We start from the raw sequence: 11,668 nt of genomic DNA on the forward strand, positions 1-11,668 counted from the left end.
GGTTTTAGAAAAGTGCTGACAGTGGTCATTAACTCACAACAAGTTTTTAATCCTAACTTATTATCATTTAAGCCTTTTCTTAGACAGGCTCTCTTCTGAGAGCTTGGCCTTTAAATTAACTTAAATTCACCTTCTATCCCTTTTCATTATTTCCTCCAACTTTTTCGTGACTTTTCAGGTTCTACTTGCAGTTAGTTCCCTCTAGGGCACAAGTCCTCTGAGTCCCAGCCGTCCAATAAACGAAGTGCTTGAGACATGGCTAATCCAAACTGAGATGTGCTCTAAGTGTAAAATACACACCACATTTCAAAGATTTAGTAATATATTTTAAATAGTTTTAAAATATTGGTTACATGTTGAAATTATAGCACTTGGGGTATACTGGGTTCAATAAATTATTAAAATTAATTTCATCTGTTCCTTTTTCACTTTAATGTGAGTGCTATAAAACTTAAAATTGCACCTGTGGCTCACATTCTATTTCTATGGGACAGAGCTACTCTGAGCTTTTAATACGCAAAAGTGCCCTATGACCAAGAAGAGAATGGAGTAGGCCTGGTTTCCAAACACATACAACCACGCAACCATTTTTCACATAACATCTTGTTCTAGTCGTATACTTTATCTCTTTTGTGGGGTCCAAACACAGAATCAAGTCCATTAATTCCTTCAAGGCTGCTTGGAGTCTTTTTAGTGAATGGCAGTAGTTTCAGTGCTCTGCCAAGGAGTATGCCTCCCGAAGAAAAACTATTGAGTTGCTCAAAAAGTCTGTTACATTTTTTCCCCCTAGGATTGCTCTAATAGTGCTTAGTTGTCTTTAACTTCATTTGAAACAAATTTGTTAGATTGTATTGTGGCAGCTGTCATATCAGTAAGCATTTTTTAAAAATCTTATCAAAATTGGTAAATTTTTGTGCAGCCATTTTAATATTGAAGATGGAGAAAATATGCAACATTTTCAGTGCTTTATGCTTTATCATTTCAAGAAAGGTAAAAATACAACTGAAACACACAAAAAAGATTTGTGCAGTGTATGGAGAAGGTGCTGTGACCGATCAAACGTGTCAAAAGTGGTTTGTGAGGTTTCTTGGTACTATTGCCATTTTGGTCAAATAAATCTTTGCTGTGGGGCTGTCTTATGCATTGGAAGATGTTTAGCAGCACCCCTGGCCTCTACCCACTAGAAGCCAACAGCGGGAGATAGCCAACATACTCAAAATATCCAAATCAATAAAGCTATTGGTGAAAATGAAAAATGTGTCTTTTATTTTATGGAAAAAACTAAATGGACTTTTTCTGGCCAACCCAATAATTTATGGAAGAAAAGCAGCTGAGGCCCTTTGAGGCTGTACCTCATGATTCTGACAGCTTTAACATGGTCAAGATCAGCAGGAGCAACTTTCAGGTAGGTGTTCAAGATGTGAGTAGTTTTAGCAAAAAACAAAGTGAGAGTACACTTTATCATTTCACCAAATCTCATAGAATCACAGAATTGACACTTGGAAGGTATCTAACCCAGTACCCTAGGTCATATTCCAGATTAGAGAGCAAATATCCATCTGCTAATTAATACACCAAATATTTATTGTGTCCAGTATGCATCAGGCACTCGTTTCATCCTCACCACCAAGCTTACCAAGTTAGTATTGTTACAAGTCCAATTTCATAGGTGCTGGAAAGACCAGAGAGGTTGGACCACCTCTCTGAGGTCACACAACTAGAGGGAGGGGCCGGTATACTTCACTTGCTTTGCTGCCTCTGGCAAACAGTCATACTATTCCAGCTATTGCCGACACTAATATGCAGTGTCTGCACCAAACGACTGCTATAATGTATTCAAAAGAGCCATATATTTTTAAACAATTTTAGAGCATTAAGGTCATAATATGGAAATGGAAACTGCCAGAATAACCGTTGCGTTTCCATTTTTTTCATACCTACAGATGGAAGTCTGCTGTGATGTTTACTTTAGTTACACCGACACACTGTACACCTACCAGGCATCTTTCCCTAACTTTACATTTATGTCTCTTGTGAATTTGCATACTAGAGTTCCCATTTGCAGGAATGGGAACAAAACTCACCTGGAGAAAGCTTTGAGCTTTTCAGATTTCAGGGTCCGGTCAGAGCACAGCCCAGTCAGAGAGTATGGGTGGTGTTATATGCAGCTGTGATTTCTGCAGTGATGCCTGGTACCCCCATAAAAGTTAATGTTTGAAGATGTTTGGCTATTAATTCTTACAGAACTGCTGAGCGCGTCTTCTCCTTCCCTGGGCCAGAGCTGACACCAGTGAGGATCCTCAGAGTATTAGGTTCTGCTGCCTCCTCCTGGCCAAAATGAGAGTCTGCACAAAACCCACAGGCAGGAAAATTGTAATTCAGTGCTTCTCACCGTAATACACACTCTTTTTAAAAAGGGCGGAAAAATCTCTTAAATATATCCACAACCCCCAGATTGAAAAACACCACTCTAAATCATGCAAATGGGGAAAATTCAAATAGCCACCTAGAGTTACATTCTAAGAGGTGCTTTAGATGTCTATGGGAGAGTCTGCAAGGCACAGATGTTACCTTTGTTCTCAGGATTATGTACCTCGTGTAGTTCCCAGACAAATCTGGCAGTCATGACCCTTTGTCAGGGTACCTCTACTTAATTTTGGTGCTGTTTATAACTCCATTCTTACAGAAATATACTCTTGCCTGAGTTTCTGTGAAACTGTACATATTTCTCTTCCTTGCCTTATATGTATTTGTCTCCCCTGCATCTCCCCACCACACCCCCAAAAACGGATGTTTTTGCCGTCTCAGCATTCTGTCCTGTGCTGCTTCCTTGTTATGAGGTTTCCTCACTCCAACAGCTTCCAGTATCACCTTCTCCATAAACTCCTCCACCTCCACCCATCCACCTCTTCACAAGCAAAATCAGCCCCGCTCTCCTCCAGTCACCCTGTCCCTGTCTCACCCCTTAAAACCCCAGCAATTTAAGAAAGGCAGGCCAGGACTTAGACACTTTCAAATAATACACTTGTTTATATCCCTTGAATTTGAAAAAATGCTCAGCATTATAAAAGGAACCATCTTGACTAAGATGTTTGAATCAGTTTTATGACCTAGTAAGCCATAAACAACTGGAGCACAACGTGAGAGATAAATGGCAGGTCACAGAGCTGATAAAGTCACAAGCACAAAGGAACGAGGAAGCAATGGCCCCTACCTAGATGAGGAAATGGAGTTTGAGGCTGATCTGAAATGATAAGCTGCGTGTGTGCATGTGTGTGCGCGTGTGAAATGGAAACTATTCCAGAGAGAAGAAATACAAATAAGAGCAAATACAATCCTCTGAGATGGAAAAGTGTATCCTCTACAAGCAAGAAGTGCTATTATTTTTCCAGAACCTAAGGTACTTTGAGGGGAGAAAGACAGATGAGATCAGGACACTGAGGACCTTCAAAACCAAATAAGGAGGACAGTACGGTGTCTTGACTAGGCAAGAACGGGGGTGGAGCACAGACTCCCCTGTACCCAGGTATCCAGCTATATCCCACTTTTCCAGGAAAGCTGTAGCATTTCAGGGAAAAAGACTGTTCCTGGAATTGGGACACACATATGATCTGGGTGGGCAGTTTTGAGGGAGGGTCCATGGAGCCTGACTTGGTAAACCAGGCAGAGCCTGGAAGTCTGTGTATAAGGAAGGGAGAGGGGCTCCAAGCACCCAGGGCCACGGGCACCACAACAGGGCTCACTGTGAGGTGGCACATGTAACCTTGATGAAAGGGCTATGCACAGGATTCTAAGAGCATTCTCTTCCCCTCTGGGCACTTCAGGACACAGGCAACTGTTGAAGAGACACCACTCCCCATCCCACCTCAGATTGGGTGCATTCTCTTCATTATACAAAAGCAGGGGTCCCAAATTTGAGCGTGTACTTAAATAACCTGGAGGGCTTGTCAAAGTAGATTACCCCAGCCCCATAGGGTCTGAGTTAACAGGTCTGGGGTGAGTGGGGAGAGGGCAAACACTTGTATTTCCAAGTTCCTGATGGAGGCTGATGCCTGATGCTGCTGGTCCAGGGACCGCTCTTTGAAAATCATTGTATAAGAACATCTCTGGGAGGAAAATGCTAAGAGTAGAACCCATGGCTGTTCTGTTCCTCGGAAAGAACCCAGCATCTCACAAAATACAAGACATAGGAGGCCCCCCAGAAACACATGGATAAGATCTGTTCATAAACAACTGCATACCAGATAGCATGACAGATAATGTCCCATATTACATGCATTCACAGAAGGGAGAGATTGCTCCTGCCTTCAGTACAGACTAGTGTGATAAGCACCCATTCTGTTTCAAACATTTAATGCATTTTCTTAGATTTTTTAAAACAAGAAATTGTCACAGAATTTATGTAGAGCCCCATCTCAGAAGTCAGCATGTCTTGGATTTGGTGTGATTCGTTCTCATTATTGTCTTTTTACATTTATCATACATGTATGTGTATATATGCATACACACACATATATATATATTCCATAATAGATATTAAGTATGTACGAGTATTTAATGTTTTTAAATGTTATGAATGCATCATATAATGCATCACATAGTGTATTGTGTTCAGTTTGAGTTTATTGTGGTAAAAAGATACATAGTTTACCATTTTAACCATTTTTAAATGTATGGTTTAGTGGCATTAGGTACATTCATTGCTGTGCAACCATCACCATCACCCACCTCCAAGACTTTTTCATCATGCTGAATTAAAACTCCATACCCATTAAAGTCCCTTAACATCATGTTTTAGGGTTTCTCCACATTGATATTTAGTTTTATCATTTTAGCTGCTAGCAATATTCCATGCCTGAATTTACCTTTCCACTCTTTCTGATGGACATTTATTCCCAATTTTTATCTATTACAGCTATCCTTGTATATGTCTCATTGTGCACACATCTGTCTAGGAGTAAGTCAGAGGACACACGCATCTTCAGCTGCACTAGAGCATCCAAAAAACCTTCTGCTCCTGAAACATGAAAGCCTCTACTTCCCCATGTTCCTGACATTCGGTCTCACAGACTTTTAATTTTTGCCAATATGATGGATATAAAATGGCCTCTCGTTTTAATTTGCTTTCTCCTGATTACTGGTTGGTTGGCTGACCATCCTTCCCCTTATTTATAAGCAACTTAAAGGTCTTCTTTTGTGAATTTCCTGTTCAAATCTTTCCTGTTTTCTATCAAATTGACTTTATTAATGTTTTTTACATATTCCAGAGAATCTTCCTTTGTTGATTATGAATTACAAATACCTACTCCAAGTCTGGGGCATGTCTTTTAACTTAAAAATATCTTTTTATCACACAGAGGTTTTAACATAGCCAAATTTATTGATAATTTGCTTTATGATTTGTGTTTTGCATCGTTTTAAGAAATCCTCTTGCTTTGAGGATAAACTCTTATACTTTCTTTTCTGAGTGTAAAAATTTACTTTTCCTCCATAAAACTTCTACCAGTTATCTCATAACCAGCACAATTACATCGCATTGATATTTGGGTGTGAAAAGTATTAAGTTATTAATATATATACTTTATCTTATTTCCATTTATAATCTTATTCATTTCTAATTTTTAACTTAAAGCTCCAAAAAAAAGGAAGATGCACTAACTATTCTTGACCTCAGTGGGTCACTGACATTCACTTTTCATATCCAAGAGTGAGGACAAGAGTATCTGGCATTGACTGTGCAATGGGCCATGGGCCACAGTGTGATAACTAGGCTTGGCCTGTAGGACATATAAGTAAGCACCATGAGCATGTGCAGGAATTTGAGAGAGACACTGCAAAGGGCAGGATTTCTTTTTGTCAGCCAGGTGTGGTCTCAGTCTTGACACTGACATTAATAATTATGAGCTAATGAGTACTTCACCACTGGTCAAGCATGGCCCCTTGAGTTAAAAGATGTGGGCCTTGATTCCATGGGCAACGGGGAGGTCCTCCAGGTTTGCAGGTTGGGGTGTGTTGAAGATGGAAGTTGGGGGAGACGTGTAGACATAAGAGGGTTGGGACAAAACTGTGGAAGTAAAGAAATTAGTTTAGAGACTGTCTTAGCTCAGGCTGCTATAACAAAATACCATAGACTGGTGGTTTAAACATTTATTTCTCCCAGTGGGAGGCTGGAAATCCAAGATCAAGGTGCTGGCAAATTTGGTGTCTGGTAAAAGCCCTCTTCTTTCCTGCCAATGGCTGCCTTCTTGCTGCATCCTCACATGGCAGAGAGTGAGGGAGCTCTAGTCTATTACTTTCAATAAGGGCACTCATCCCATCATGGGGCTCCACCTTCAAGACCTCAGCTAAACCTAATCACCTCCCTAAAGCTCCATGTCCTAATAGCATCACATTGGGGATGTAGGTTTCAACATATGAATTTTGGGGGTCACAAACATTCGATCCATAGCAGAAACCACTGCAAGCCATTCAGGCAAATGAAATGTGAGTTTAGGAAGAACTGGTGGAAGACAAAAGTCAATGGATTTAAGAAATACTCAGAAAAGGAGAATCTACAGACTGAGCAGAGGAAATCACCACCAACGAATTGCCAGGGTGCCTCTCCTCATCAAACAAAGCCCAGAATCTCCAGGCGAAAAGGATCTTAATGTTCATTCAGTCCAAGCACCCATGTGTTGCTTGTCTCTGCCTGCCAAGCAAAGAAATGGAAACATTTCTGCTCACTCTTTCTGAAGAAAACAAGAATCCCAAGAAGGACAGGGGATTGGCTGTACACAAAGGAATTCGAGCCAAAGAGGACCAAACCTGAACAACATCCAAGACCAGACATGGTCCTGTGTTCCAGATGTGGATGCTCTGAGAGAGTTCAAATAAACCATATTTTTGCCTCTGCCATTACTTCTTATTCTTTATCATGTATCCTGTCTCTCCGGTTTCAAGTCTGGACACTCTGAGGCAGGGTCCACTCCTGAGCCATTTTCAGCTGATGCCGGCTGAGCACGTTGCTAATGTAGCATCAGCAGGAAACAAGGATAGTGCCGCTGGGAAGGACAGACTCAATTTATAATCCTTTTCTAAGTGGCCTCTGACCAGAGGAGATAATTAAAGAATATAGTGTATTTTGGGGCAAAGGGATTAAGAACTGGGGACAAACACTGAATAAATAGCTGCTCCTTTGATTAGAGAACAGTGAACTCTAGTTAACTTAGGGTTTAGTTCTGGAACCAATTTTTATTTCACAAGTTCTTAGAGCAAGAAACAGACAGTAAGCCTGAAACATACAGCCACACATATAGTCTTTCCAAGCTATCTTTTTTGCATCTCTCCTTTCCTCGCTTCTGCCTTTCTCCTCCTCCCACCAAATACTAGGGAGAATTTGGCTTCTAACAATGATGATTCATTACAATATGACCATGTGCAGAGGGTCTTAAACACTGGGGAGCAAGGAGCCAATTACATGCAATTCAGAAAAATGTGAAGAATGTACCCAAACCAATGTCCTCAAGAGTCTTCACTTACTAGATTGCAGAATCCCTGAAGGACAGGAAGCTGGGAATGTTTGGGACAAGGTTTCTGGCTAGAAGGCAAGGGCAGCTCTCCTCAAGAGAGGACATGGAATGTGAAAGAACTGGATAAGTAATCAGGAGTGGATGGATATCAAAGTCTTGGGATTTGCGAGAGGGTAGCCTGCAGTTTTAAAAAGTATGTGCAAAACTTCACTCATTTTAATCAGCGGAAACAGGAAAAGTGAGGGAGGTGAAAACACAATAAAAGAAAATAAACCAGGCTTTCTTCCCAGTGCTATCTCTTATGTATAAAAAAAAAAAGACAAAGGGAAATGATAATTGGGTAGCCTTTGATACTCTCTGGGTGGGAACAATGAAATCTTCATTTTACAGCACCAAATGAATTACTTTCGTGGTCAAAAAAAGGTGGGGGGCGATTCACTAGGGAAAACACCACAACATGGTGGCATTTTGTGGAATGTGGTTACATTTTGGGAGGTGCAGAGCCAGAATTCAGACAGTGGCTCATTGTTAGTTGTATTTCAATGGAGAATAACCCCTTAGACTGACCACACGGGGGCGTGTTTCTGTTTATCTTCATTAGCATAGGTGACCCTCCCCCCACCCCCCAACTTTAGTGCCCTGACTAAATTGGAACTCTCATTCTGTCACTCACCCAAACCTAACCTCAGAGCCACACTTGGGGGATGCTGCAAGAAGCAGGTCTCAGAGGGAGCCCAGATTTGGTGGGGAGAAGGGACACACTTGAAGAGACCTGCAGGGGACTTCTTAACTATGGTCAACTCCAGTGAGTGTCCTTCATTTATAAAAATTAATTCACCCCTTCCAAAAGCAAACACAAAAGTGCCAATTGCCATGACTTGAGTTTCTTGAAACTTTTTTCCTTGCCAAAAAGCTATGGTTTTTATCAAAGTAGAACACCATTATTGAAAATAAATGATTATTGAATTTACTGAAGCATTAATAAATTAATGGAATTATAATATATCCTCTGTATTTCAAATTCCTCCCCCAAATTCAAATTCTGTTCTCACAGAGCATTTGCCACTCTTTCATTCACTTTGGGGATCACAGACCCCCTTTGAGGAGCTAGTGAAAACTAGGAACTCTCTTCCCAGAAATATACAAGTAGACACAATTTTGCACATAACTTCAGATTTGTAATTCCCCTCCTCCCCTCAAGAAAAAAAAATCCCTGAGACCTTGACCTAGCACTTGGTATTATAGCAATTGCGTTTCACTAGCTGAGGTTTGGACCTGTTCACAGGACCCCAACACTGAGCACAGTACCTGAAAACTCCAGTTGCTCAAAGATAAGTCTTGTTGTTAACCCAACTTTTTAAGCAACAGTGGCGGAAAGAAAGAAATGATACTTAAAAATGGGGAGAGACTTTCGGCTAAGATGGAGGCCTAAACTGACATGCTCTGTCTCCCTCCACAACTAAGAAGGAATACAACTACCGCAAAACCAGAAACAACCAGAAGTTCCAGAAAATAGAGCTACATGGAAGTCCAACGTATGAAGTTATAAACAAGTGGTGCTCATCTGGATGGGTACGAGGGGTGAAGCCAAGATGGAGAGGTCAAGCTGTGCTGACGGCAGCAGCTAGTGACACGGTAAGCACAGACACCCATATTTAAGGAGAGGCGAGAAGCGCCTGGGAGCACCCCTAGCTGCAGACCAAACCTGTCAGTTCGCGATTCCAATGCTGGGGAAGGCAGAACCCCATTGCCTTGGACTGTGAGGCCCAGAGGGCGTGGGGACAGAGGAGGAGGCTCCCGGTCTCTCAGGGAGAATGAACGGCAGGAATCCATCTTGGACCCCTGCCCCCACACAAAGCGCCACACTGTGGCAAGAAGGGTTGCCCAGTAGTGTTGAGTGCACAGAGCTCTGCCCCTGACAGTGTAGGAGGTGTGACAGCCCTGCCCAAGAAGGAAAGGTAAACAAACCTGTCAGGATGGCAGGGATCATGATAGAGATCCCAATCACACAGCTGACCAGACAACAAATACATGATTAAACAGACCAGCAAATAGATAATCTTTCTGAGGCTCAGTTCAGACTATAGTTATAAGACAGCTTACAGAAATAACAGTGGATCTTAATAAAGACAGGGAAGGAATGAAGGCTAGTCCTGCTGAAATGAACAAAAACACCGAAACTAGTGGTGAGGGAAAGAAAAACAGAGATCAAATCAACAAATCAGAACATAGGGAAGGAACAAACAGTCAACCAGTGCAGAAAGAGGAAACCAAAAGTGAGGAAAATGAGGAGAGGCTCAGAAACCTATCGAACAGCTATAAGCAGGCCAACGTCCGAATCATAGGGTTGCCAGAAGGAGAACAACAACTAGAAATTGAAAAATTATGTGAAAAAATAATGAAGCAGAACTTCCCTAACTTGGGGAAGGAAATAGACTTACAGATCCAGGAAGCACTGAAAGTTCCAAAAAAACTGGAACCAGGGAGAACCACACCAAGACACATTATAATCAAAATGTCAAAAATTAAGGATAAAGAGAGAATCTTAAAAGCAGAATAGAAGAAGAGAATTACATACATAGGGGTCCCAATAAGACTATCACCTGATTTCTCAAAAGAAACTCTGCAGGCAAGAAGGAACAGGCAAGAAATATTCAAAGTAATGAAAAGCAAAAACCTACAACCACGATTAATCTATCCAGCAAAGCTGTCATTCAGAATAGAAGGGCAGAGAAAGTGCTTCCAGGACAAAGTAAAACTGAAGGAGTTCATCAAATCCAGACCACTGTTATATGAGATGTTAAAGGGACTTGTTTAGGAGGAGGATCAAAACTATAAACATGAAGACTTCCGGCCAAGATGGAGACCTAAACTGACACGCTCTGTCTCCCTCTACAACTAAGAAGAATTACAACTACTGCAAAACTAAAAATAATAAGAAGTTCCTGAAAATAAAGCTACATGGAAGTCCAATGTATGAAGTCATAAACAAGTGGTGCTCATCCAGACGGGTAGGAGGTGCAAACCCACGGCTGAGAAAGATCGAGCTGTGCTGGAGGCAGCAGCCACAGCAGTGAACAGCGGGACCTGGTAAGCAGACACCTGGATTTGAAGGGAGGAGAGAAGCGCCTAGGAGCCGGCCCCATTCCCAGCTGCAGACCAGAGCTGTCAGCGGGAAGGCAGACCCCATTGGGAGGCAGCCCTGTTCTTCATCGGAGAGTAACAGCAGGAATCCATCTTGGACCCCCGCCCCCAAGCAAAGCGTCACAGTGTGGTGAGAAAGGTCGCCAGGTTGTGACAAGCACATGGGGCTCCGCCCAATGTAGCGTAGGTGGTGACAGCGCCCCGCACAAGAAGGAAAAGATATACAAAACGGTCAGAATGGCAGAATTAATGATTGAGCTACCAATCACACAGCTAACGAAAAAACAAATAAAAGCCTTGACCAATGAACAAATAGTGAATCTTTCTGAGGCTCAGTTCAGAGCCACAGTTATAAGACAGCTTATGGAAATAACAGCAGGGCTGAATCAAGAGAGAGAAGGAATGAAGGCTAGTCCTGCTTAAATGAACGAAAACACATACAAGTGGTGAGGAAGGGAAAGCCGTGGATCAAATTAACAAATCGAAACATAGGGAGGGAACAAACAGTCAACCAGTGCAGAAAGAGGAAACAAAAAGTGAGAAATATGAGAGGCTCAGAAACTCTGAGACAGCTTTAAGCGATCGGACATTTGAATTATTGGATTGTCAGAGGGTGAAGAAGAACTAGAAATTTAAAAATTATGTGAAAAAATAATGAAGCAGAACTTCCCTAACTTGGGAAAGGGAATGAACTTACAGGTCCAGGAAGTACAGAGAGTTCCGGATAGGCTGGACCCAGGAAGTACAGAGAGTTCCGGATAGGCTGGACCCAGGGAGGAGCACACCAAGACACGTTATCACCAAAATGTCAAAAATTAAGGATAAAGAGAGAATCTTAAAAGCAGCAAGAGAGAAGAATGATGTACAAAGGGGTCCCAATTAGACTATCAGCGGATTACTCAAAGGAGACTTTACAGGCAAGAAGGGACTGGCAAGAAATATTCAAAGTAATGAAAAGCAAAAACCTACAACCACGATTACTCTTTCCAGCAAAGCTGTCATTCAGAGTAGAAGGG

The sequence above is a fragment of the Furipterus horrens genome, unplaced genomic scaffold, assembly GCF_987537825.1.
Source record: "Furipterus horrens unplaced genomic scaffold, mFurHor1.1.pri manual_scaffold_2, whole genome shotgun sequence".
Taxonomy (NCBI): Eukaryota; Metazoa; Chordata; class Mammalia; order Chiroptera; family Furipteridae; genus Furipterus; species Furipterus horrens.